The sequence below is a fragment of the Trichosurus vulpecula genome, chromosome 2, assembly GCF_011100635.1.
Source record: "Trichosurus vulpecula isolate mTriVul1 chromosome 2, mTriVul1.pri, whole genome shotgun sequence".
Lineage (NCBI taxonomy): Eukaryota > Metazoa > Chordata > Mammalia > Diprotodontia > Phalangeridae > Trichosurus > Trichosurus vulpecula.
The window spans coordinates 385,892,089-385,903,074 of NC_050574.1; the positions used below are offsets into that span (position 1 = coordinate 385,892,089).

The 10,986-nt window shown below is 38.4% G+C and overlaps 1 long non-coding RNA gene across 1 annotated transcript; it reads left to right on the forward strand.

Annotated features, from left to right (window-relative positions):
• The first annotated feature begins 319 nt into the window (after window positions 1–319).
• LOC118838032 lies at window positions 320–3,681 on the forward strand. Its single transcript, XR_005009587.1, has 2 exons — window positions 320–394; window positions 3,071–3,681. It is a non-coding gene; the product is annotated as an uncharacterized LOC118838032 (long non-coding RNA).
• Window positions 3,682–10,986: the final 7,305 nt, after the last annotated feature.

Sequence of the window (10,986 nt, forward strand, 5' to 3'; positions counted from 1 at the left end):
AGCAACCCAAAAAAGTAAATTTGGGTTGACCCATTCCATTTATGTCCATCTTCTATGTTTTTGTAGGTAGAACTCTGCCAAACCTTGATCTGGAAAAATATTTTTTGTTGGGATAGCCAATGAAACTGATCTTGGAATAGGCATCCCACTTATTTCTTTTAGGCTTTTTATGGTTCAGAAACACTAACTCATACCTGAGATCAATATCTGTGGGATTGAATAACCCAGGTGTCATCAATATTCTCATCCTAGGAGAAGAGTGGTCCTCATGTCCTCACCAGAGCAAAGCAGTTAAAATGGGGAAACATCAAGTACAGGTTCTGGATTTCTTACATTGGAGGCTAGAGTTATTCCTTAATTTATTTGTTTTTCTTGTCGGAGTGGATTATTACAGGTAAGGACTGCATTTTTGTTGGTATGAGAACCAATTTTCGTTGCATATGGGTCACTGAAAATATTTAGGCTAAAAGTTATACAGCTTCTAAATGTATAGTGTTTCTATAGTTACAGGGACAAGTGGAATTTTGCGAGCCCCCAAAGTAACACTTTTGAGAATCTTTCCAAAGAAAAGCCTTTTGTTATCTTCACAGAGAAGTCAGGACTAAGAGAAGTCTTAATCGACCAGGGGCAAACTCATCGTGTGAGCCATACTATCTCCCCTTGGGTTCAACAACCCAAGCTATAATGAATTATGCTCTCAATTAATTTGATTGTTAAGCTTCCTAACTAAGACTTTAGGGCAAGACTTTTGGGTGGTTCTACCTGGCTTTTTATAATAAGGGAGTTGTAACTAAATTGGTTAAATAACATGTCAGTGGGAGGGAGGTACTTATGTCTCAGTCAGTCATTAAGCCTTAATTGGCTACTGTAGGCCAGGCTCCATGCTAGTAATTAGAAATATAAAAGGAAAGAAAATATGATATAGTCCCTGCCCCTATAGTCTTTTTCTGCATAATCAGTGGAAATATCTTTAAGGAAAGGTGATGGCAGGATAACTGATAGACAATATAGTACTTGGAGAAGACAGAAAAATCTTTTGGAGAAACATGGAAGAATTGGTACCTTAGCCTTCCAAAGAAAGGTAGTTAGGAGGCATCTAAATAATTGCAGCTCACATCTTTCAGGAACGCTTTTCCTTCATTCAGCTTGTCAGCATACTCCCCACACCCTATTCATTTTTCTTTTTAAAATTTAATTATTTAGCTAACAAAATTTATCGTCTCCTCCCCCTACCTTGCCCTACAATTGAAAAAGAAAAACAAAACCCTTGTAACAAATTGTGCAGGCAAGCAAAACAAATTTGCAAATTGGTCACGACCCAAAATTCGTGTTTTCGTTCTGCATCTTGAGTCTAACACCTCTCTGTCAGGAAGTGGGTAACATGCGTCATCATGGGCCCCTCTGGTATCATGGTTGGTGATTATATGGATTATAGTTCCTAAGTCTTTCAAAGTTGTTTGTCTTTCCAAAGCACAAAATGTTCTAGTTTTGCTCACTTCAGCTTGCATCAGTTCTTACATGTCTTCCCAGCTTTCTCTAAAACTGTTCTTCTCTCTTCCCATCATACATGAGTATTCCATTGTTTTCTTATAATTTGTGTAACCATTCTCTAATTGATAGCCACTCCTTTAATTTCTAGTTTTTTGCTACTCTAAAAAGAACAGCTGTAGATATATATATATATATATATATATATGTGTGTGTGTGTGTGTGTATATATATATATGTGTATATATATATATTTGGTACATCGGGTCTTATTTCTCTTTCTCTTTCTTTGATCTATTTGGCATATAGACCTTAAGTCAAAGGCTATGCACAGTTTGGTGACTGGGGCCATAGTTCCAAATTGCTTTCTAGAATGGACTTTTCCATCTCCTCCCAATAAGCAGCAAGAATCTTGAAGGCAGAAGCTATTTCTGCCCTCCTTATACCTCTGTACCCCTCTGATACCTCTTTCTGGAGGTTTTGGATACCTTTCAGTATCTAATGAGGTGTTATGTGTCTTTGATGACTTAAAAATGAAAAGAGAAGATTTCCAGAATGCTTTCAATTGTACAAAGGGCTGTTTTGAAGAGAAAGGATTAGGTTTCCTCCAGTTGTAAGCAGTACAAGGAGTAATGAGCAGAAATTGTAGCAAGATTTCCAAAAGCTTCCTAATGACTAGTTGTTCAGTCATTTTCAGTCATGTCTGACTCTTCATGACCACATTTAGGGTTTTCTTGGCAAAGATACTGGAGCAGTTTGCCATTTCCTTCTCCAGCTCATTTTACAGATGAGGAAATCGAGGCAAACAGGGTTAAGTGACTTGCCCAAGGTCCCACAACTAGCAAGTGTCTGAGGCCCAGTTTGAACTCCAGAAGATTAGTCTTCCTGACACCAGGGCTTGAACTCTGCTGCGGTGCCACCTAGATTCCTAATGACTAGAGCTGTCTTTTAGGAGAATATTCTGCTTTAGGAGTTGTTCTTCCTTGAAAATCTTCAAATACAGTATTTTTAAACCTTTTGTTGTGTCACAGACCCCTTTGGAAGTCTGGTGAAACTTATGGACCCCTTCTCAGAATGTTTTTAATTGCATAAAATAAATCTCATAGGATTACCAAGAAACACAAATATATTGAAATATAATTATCAAATTACACATTACAAAATTTCACGGATTCAAAGTTAAGAACCTCTATTCTAGTGATACGTGTATGGCCATTTTTCAGGGATACTGTAATAAAGTTCTCTTTTAGAGATGGGTTGGATTAGATGACCTAGAAAGCAAATATAGTATGGTAGATAAGGGACTGGATTTGGAGTCAGGAAGATCTGTGCTCAAATCCAACTTCAGACACACTAGATAAATGACCCTGGTCAAGTTACTTAACCTCTATGTGCCTCAGTTATCCTCATCTGCAAAATGAGAGCTTTGGACTCAGTGGCCCTCGAGGTACCTTCTAGCCCTATGATCCTGTGATCCAATGTTCTGATGATGTACCATGAAGTTCTGTGATTCACTGTAGAGAAATACTGGGGTAATATTTATAATGTCACAAGAATAAGTAAGGTTTTTATTTTTCCCCAGCTGAATAATATGTCTACGCCAGGCAAAATAAATATCAAGAAAAATCCATCCTCTAAGATATCTCAGTCTTACAGGGCTGGCTTGCGATTCCCAGTAAGTCGAATCCATAAGTATTTAAAGACTGGAAACTATGCTGAAAGAATCAGCCCTGAAGCCCCTATCTTTCTGGCTGCTGTGATGGAATACTTGACAACAGAGATACTGGAGCTGTCTGGTGATATTGCCCAGGCAAACAAAAAAGTCCGGATCACCCCTCGACATATCCAGCTAGCCCTTCAGAATGATGAGGAACTTCACAAGCTCTTGGCTACTGCAACAATCCCTCAAGGTGGGGTGGTGCCCTACATTCATTCCCAACTACTTTCTCGGAAGACTCCTCAAAATCTATCAGATGGGAAAACGTCTTCCATCCCAAAGGTCTAGCTGTCCTCCAGAGAAAAAGAAGAGGGGACCTGGGAACTTCTGTCTTCAGACATACATTTCTTGCTCTAAAGTAGATTCAGTTTGCTTGGAATGGTTGATAAGTGATGTTAGGTGATAACTCAGGGTTTTAATTATTTAATGAGGCACTTATACAAATGCACTATAATAAAAATGTTTGCTGCTTTGAATTGGTGTGTAGAATTGTTACTGAAGCTGAAACGTTCCTTTAGCTTTTGAATAAACATCAACCTGGGATTCTGGTTACTCTGGGTATGTTTAAAGAGAAGAAAACATTATTTCCTTTCCTCCTCAGTATTCCATTTTAGAACAGGAAGGAAATTTTATTTCTTCTGTAGGTACAAGCTCTGTTTTCCTTATGCAGAGTTAAAGGAGAATTCACTCCTGTGGAGAAACAGGCCTGATTTAGGCAGGTGAGTTCTTTTTAATAACCTAAAGACTTCTGCTAGTCAGAGAAAACACAACCCTATCATAGCCCAATTGTATTGAGAAAATGACCAACTAAAACTTGTGAGATAATTACTGAGTGTCTAAATTTCTGAAGTTATACAGGAATTCTAAACAATGGAATTAGGAGTTCAACAGAGGGGCAGGTAGATAAACACAAGTCTTTGGGTGTTTAGGGTTAGGTTTAGTGTTAGTCTACTTTTTGGTCCAGACCTGTGACTTCAAGTCAAGATGATCGATGATGAAAAAGTTTGACCATCTAAGTGAAACTTTGATCTCCCTAGGCAAATTAACAACTCTTCTATAACTTTTCATTTTAGAGAATTGGATGGGGGACACTCAGGTCAAGTGACCTGCTTAAGGTCACACAACCAGTCCAGATCAGTGGAATGATTTGAACCCAGGTCTTCTTGGTCATCTATCCACTAAACTACACTGTCTCCCTTCTTTACCATGCCCACTTGACACACATTAGGATGACTTATAGAAGGATGTATGATCCGTGGTTATTGTCTGGGCACATCCATCATTGAAATTAATTAACTTATTATGGTGAAAGATAATATTCATGGAAAATGAATATTATGATCTTGAAATGGCCTAGAAGATTCTTATCCAGTATTTTCAGGAAAACATACTTGTTCAGTATGCATTTCTGGAAAGTGTTACTGTTTTTAGCTCCTTTATATTTTAACTCTTTGGCTTTAATTCAGATTCAGGCAATTAGTACAACTTATTTTGGCTCCAGTTTCATCACCAGTCCCTAATTCTAATTTCACTAGTCTGCCAAAAGTGTGTCTAGTTTTGTTTCTTGTTTTTTGCTTTTTTGTTTTTTAGGGGGATGGATCATGGAGGAGGTGCTTTTAGGAAGAGAGAATCTGTTGATGAAGGTTAGAAGAACAGTAGGCAGAACATCTAAACTACTTTTGTTGTTTTTATATTATTTGTTTTTTTCCACTTGCTGAAGAAAGTAGGCCCTGTTGTCTTGATGGTACAAGTCTGCTATAATCTTATGTCCTGCTGTTTTTACAATCCACATTTAGTCATTAACATTTCTAGGCAACACAAACAAAGTTTGGCCTTCTCTCTTGGTCAAAAAGGGTTGAACTCAAACTGGGCTGTTAATGAGTTAGAATGTTTTCTGTACTCTCCAAATTTTTCTGCCATTAACCCTTCTCTCCCCTCCTGAATCCTCTACACCAAGCCAGTATCGTCTCATCCTACAGACTCATCTGGCCCACTCCCACTCACCTGCTTTTGTTCTTGCTATTTCCACTGCTGAGAATGTCATTTCTCTCTAGCCATCATATTGGCAGGTATCACAAAGATGGGGGAGAGAGAGCTAACATACTGGATAATGGTATCCAACAAGATCTCTACAGCTTAGCTCGTGGGGCAGAATCTAATAAGATGAAATTGAACAGAGATGTGTAAAATCTTACACTTGGGCTAAAAACATAAGCGTAAGTTGAGGGAAGCATAGGTGGACAGGAGTCCTGAAATACGATCTTGGAGTTTAAGTGGACTACAAGCTCAATCGATTTGTATGAGCAGTATGATTTACTAGCTCCAAACAAGCCATAATACAATCTTGGGTTGCACTGAAAGAGTTACAATTTCTGGAAATGAGGAAGTAACAGTGCTATTGAACTCTGCTCTCATCATACCTGATCTGTAATACTGGGATCAGTTCTAGGTATCAGAGTTCAAGAAGCACATTGATAAGCTGCAAAGTTCCTGAAGGCTGACAATCAGGATATGAAGGGTCTTGGATCCCTGTCATATGAGGAGGGATTGGAAGAAATGTGAATGTTTGATCTGGAGAAAAAGGGGAAAGGAGGGGTAGAGGAGGAAATGAGAGATGTTTCCAAATATCTGAAAGGCTGTCAAGTGGAAGAAAAATTATAGTTACTCTTTTTGGTTTTAGGGGAATTGTGTTGGCAATCAAAATGGGCTCTTAGCACTCAGTTCAACCAAGTGCCCTTGAAGAGTTTGGCCTTTGTTTCCTTGATTAGACTGAGAGTTCTTGGTGACCTCCCTGCCTCAGGGGAGGGCCTAGTTTACATGGGTTTGAGTGGCATATTTGGGACATCAGAGGCTTTTAGACCATGTGAGTTTAAGTCACCTCTTTGTGATGATGTCAGGTCAAGTGGGCGAGTCGCATGTGTGACTCGCCGTTGACCCTGAAAAAGATATAAAACCAGGGGCTGGCTTGCTCTTTTTCCAAGCTCTTACCCATAGCCATGGTAGCGCGCGTGACTCTGGGCCAGCCATTGTTACGAGCTCCTGGGCTGAACTGAGATGTTGGTAACTATGAATTGTATTTGGTCTGTCTGTGGATGTTTGTAATTTGTTTGTATTTGCTCTGAGGTTCAGGGTGCTGGCTTTTTCCCCTGAACTAAGTGAGTAATGTTAGTATGTTGGATTGAAGTAAGATTGCCAACCCCTTAATGTTGCTTTCCTTAGTAAAGCAGATCAAAAGAACCTGGACTTTTGCAGCACGCTGGTAGCGTGCTTGTTGTTAGGTTTGTGTTGGTTTTTCACCCCCAGAGCAGCTACTAGCCAGATTGTTGAAACAGGAATAGAACCAGGAACAAGGGGTGCAAGTTGCAAAGTGGTAAATTTAAGCTTGAAGTCATGAAAACATACCTACTAGAACTGTGTAAAAATGGAATTGCCTACCCCTCCTTGGAAGTCATCTGGAAAGAGCTAGATGACCATTTACTGGGTATGTTAGATTGGGGATTGTTTTCATGTATAGGTTAGACTGCATGGTTGCTGAGATTCCCTCCTACTCTCAAAATTGTGAAATCCTGCCATTTCTTTTAGGATTCCCTGTAAAACTCAATTTCAACCTACCCTAGATTCTGATCTCCTCTGTATTATCTGTACCACGAATGTGGCTACTTTGAGGATACTAGTCGTTATGTGATTAATGTGTGTATATCTCATCTCCTTAATTGTAACATCTTTGAGAGTAGGATACACACACGATATATAATATGTATACTATGTATGTGTACATGTATACATATACATATATATATACACACACAAAATAGCATCATAGGTACTTTATAGTTTATCTAATCTAATCTCCTCATTTTAGAGATGAGGAAAATGAGGCCTAGAGAGGTGAAAAAGTTTGACCCAAAATTTATAAGCAGTTAAGTAGCAAAGAATGGACCAACCTAGGTCATCTTCTGGTGTCAAATCTGACATCTTTTCTACTCTACCATGTATAACCAAGTTCATTATGGCTATTTTGAATAATCACTTATGCAAATTACATTGTGCCCCCACCAATGCAATACTCTATTACAAACCATTCAAAAACCACTGATCCAATTGTAAAAGTATTTAATTTGTACAAGAAAATAATACAAACAAGTGAGAATCAAGTATTATATCATTCTCAGCTCCTCATACTCCACACACAGATAGGTTCGATTCTTTTTTTTGTTTGTTTGTTTTGGAGGGAGGAAGGCAGGGCAATTGGGGTTAAGTGACTTGCCCAAGGTCACACAGCTAGTAAGTGTGTCAAGTATCTGAGGCCACATTTGAACTCAGGTCCTCCTGACTCCAGGGCCGGTGCTCTACTCTCTGCACCACCTAGCTGCCCCGGTTCAATTCTTTATATCTCTCAAAATGATGAATGGGAAAGAAACTTCCTGAGGAAACTTCCTAGCAAGTGTCCTTCAGCTTATGAGTGGACAGGAAGAAGAAACTGTCAATCATTCCACCATCTCCTCTAGATACACTGTCAGTGTCCAGTGTGGAGATCTTCCAGTTCCTCAGAGAAGGCTGGAAATGTCTCTTTGATCATTGGGATTCTGCTGGGTCTCTTGGGTTTGAGGATACTGTGGCTGTGCCAGTCCACACACTTCCTATGATATCTTTCAATACTGACCTTAATAACCCAAAGTTTGCATCTCCATTTCAAGGCAGCTCAGGAATAACCCAAGGCTCTCTGGATGCTAAGCACAATTACTTCTTCATTTGGATTTCTGCTTCTTCCTTTTCTTTTCCTCTCTTCTTATTCTTCCAATTTCATCTGATATACATTCACAGCATTCCTCAGTCCACCAGAAGGCGATCACTGGTGCATTCTAGCTCTACATCTAACCCACTGAAGCCTTTCTCTGATGTCTTGCCAGGGCATGACGTTGACTCTGGGTTCTCAAAGGTTCTACCAGAGAAGCACAAGTTATAATAGGTAAGAAAACCAAAAGGCTTTTTAGTATTGGCCCAGGGGCAGCCTATGTCTTTATCACTCAGGAAGCTACAATTGGAGAGGCTCACCCCAGGGAATTGGCCACCAGGTGAAAATGTTTCTGACTTCAGCAACTCATCAGACTATTAAGGTATGAAGAGGGCTGTAATTTAGATCTTTGTAGAGTGACAATTGTCAAAAATTTCGATCCTCAAACCCTTTCACACTCTTGAAAATTTCTGAGAACCCCAAAAAGCTTTTGTTTATGTAGGGTATATGTATCAATACTTTATTAGAAATTTAAACTGAAAGAAAAAAATATTTATTAATTCACCTAAAATCACAATAAACCATCGCATATTAACATAGTTAATATTTTTAACAAAAAGACCATATTTTCCAAACAAAATCTAATGAGAAGAGTGGCATTGTTTTACATTTTTGCAAATCTCTTTACTATCTGGCTTAATAAAAGACAATAAGATTCTCATATTTCTTTTGCATTTAATTTGTTGCAATATGTTGTGCTTATTGAAGCATATGAAGAAAATCCAACCTCATGCATAGATATGTAGTTGGAAAAGTGGGAAGATTATTTTAATGGCCTTCTCAGATTATCATGGGTATTCTTGGATACCACACCAAAAACTTGACAAGTGGCAATTTCTTCAAGGTTAGTTGCAATGACCTCTGTAATATGTTACAGTAAAATCCACTAATCTGTCTTGTACTTTGAATCATCATTTACCCAGACACATTTAATTATCTTGTATTGATCATTTAGAAAATATCGGTTCACTGAATTAAGTTCATCTTCTAAATATTGACACATTTCATTATATAATATCAAAAAATTGCATGTATTAATCTCAGCCCCAATCTTATCAGAAAAATCTTTAAGTCTTAGGAAACTGTCAAACTTGTGGCAGCAGATAAAGGTTTTCCAAAGTTCTAAATTTTTGCTTGAAAGCTCAAATTTTATAATTGGCAACAAACACTGTCAGTTGTTTTCCTTGAAGTGACAGGCTCACATCATTTATTTATTTATTTTGAGAAAATGCCTGCCAAATACCCAGATCTGAATAATCATAGTTTGTCTGACAGTTGTTCTTTCAAGTAAAAGTGATACTCAATTAAATCAACTAGTTTGACTCGCCACTCAAACAATTGCACAAGTGCCTGTCTTCAAGACAACCATCATACTTTACTATGTGGCAAAAGTGCTTTTTGTACTTCCCATTTTGTCGTATGGAATATTAAAAAAATGGATTGAGGTTTAGTAAAATTAAATCATTTTTATTGCTTCACCAAGTACATTCTTATATGAAAATGGCACCTCCCCCAGCCTCCCTTCCCTTTTTGTTGGAGGACAAGAGGGTGGTGTGCCAAACTCCTTCCAATGCCTTCCTTTTTGGAGGGCAGAAGCTGGATTCTCAATCCACTCCCCTTTGCATCTGTTGCTCTGCCTGGTTTCAAATCCACAGAACAATATGCTCCCCCCCCATGCCCCATGCCCCTTGATGGTTTCCTCTCCCACTCTACCAAAATGGATTGGATTTTATTTATTTTTTACAGCAAGCACATAGCAGTAAGGAATTCAACTACTAGTAAAGTTTGGTCACTGCCTTGATTTGTGATAAGGAACCAATGATTTTATCCCGTATTGCTTCTGTACTATTTGTGCAAGTGTTGACACAGTTGTTCCAGGATAGACCATGAGGTTCAAAAGCATTATCCAACACTTTAAATATTTCAGCATCGCTTGGCTTTGTTGCCAAGCATCCACATAAAAGAAGGTCTTCAATTATTAGTTGGTACTCATACAGGACAAATACAAGAAAAACAGCAAGAATGGCCTATAGATTTGTCCATTTGGAAGGCAAAAGTACAATTTCACAGATGAGAAATTAACTCAGTTTTCATGTTTGTAGCTAAATCTTTAATTAGCAGGTCATGTAGCTTCTGGAAAACTCCATTCTGTAGTCAAGAGAGAATGAGCAAAAGGGGCAAGTAATGTCTTAGTATTATTATGAAAATAATTTTGACCTCACAGACCCCCTGAAAAGGTTTTAGGCCCTGCTGGTTTAGAGCATGTCCATGCGGATGAAATGCTGGTTGCCTGACATATATGTGTGTGTATGCTTATATTTATATATATACTTTTATATTATATGTTTATATATATATATTCACACACACACACACATATATATATAAATGCTACATGCCTGAAATGTACATGTATATGTGTATATTATATACATATGTGTATATATATATATATATGTGTGTGTGTGTGTGTGTACTGGCATATATGTGTATAAAACATATACGTATTGTGCTTAAAGGTGCACATATATCTATGTGTGTATGTACACATACATGCATTTAGTACTCTCAGAATGTGGAAAGGTCAACGGCCTCTGTGGAAGCTTTCAGGACCCCAGCCTGGTCACCCTTCAAATATTAGCCATTGGTTTTGATGGCTACTTTATTTTATCCACAGAACTACAAAAAGTCCTCAGGGGTATTGCTCCTCCTTCCTGGTGACAGATGACTTATTTTCCACTATCTAGGACTTCCCAGGAGAATCACTCTCCCTCCCTGCCCCCCCCTCTCTCTCACACACACACACACACACACACACACAAAAGCATGCACACAAACTGTGTATATATTGGTCCATTTGTAAGGCAAAAGTACAATTTTGCAGATTTTGCCTATGTATGTGTATGTTGTGTATGTGCTATGAACCAGATAACACATGCCCCTTGTGGATTTGAACTTGGGTTCTTATTGAAAAGAAAGAGGTATT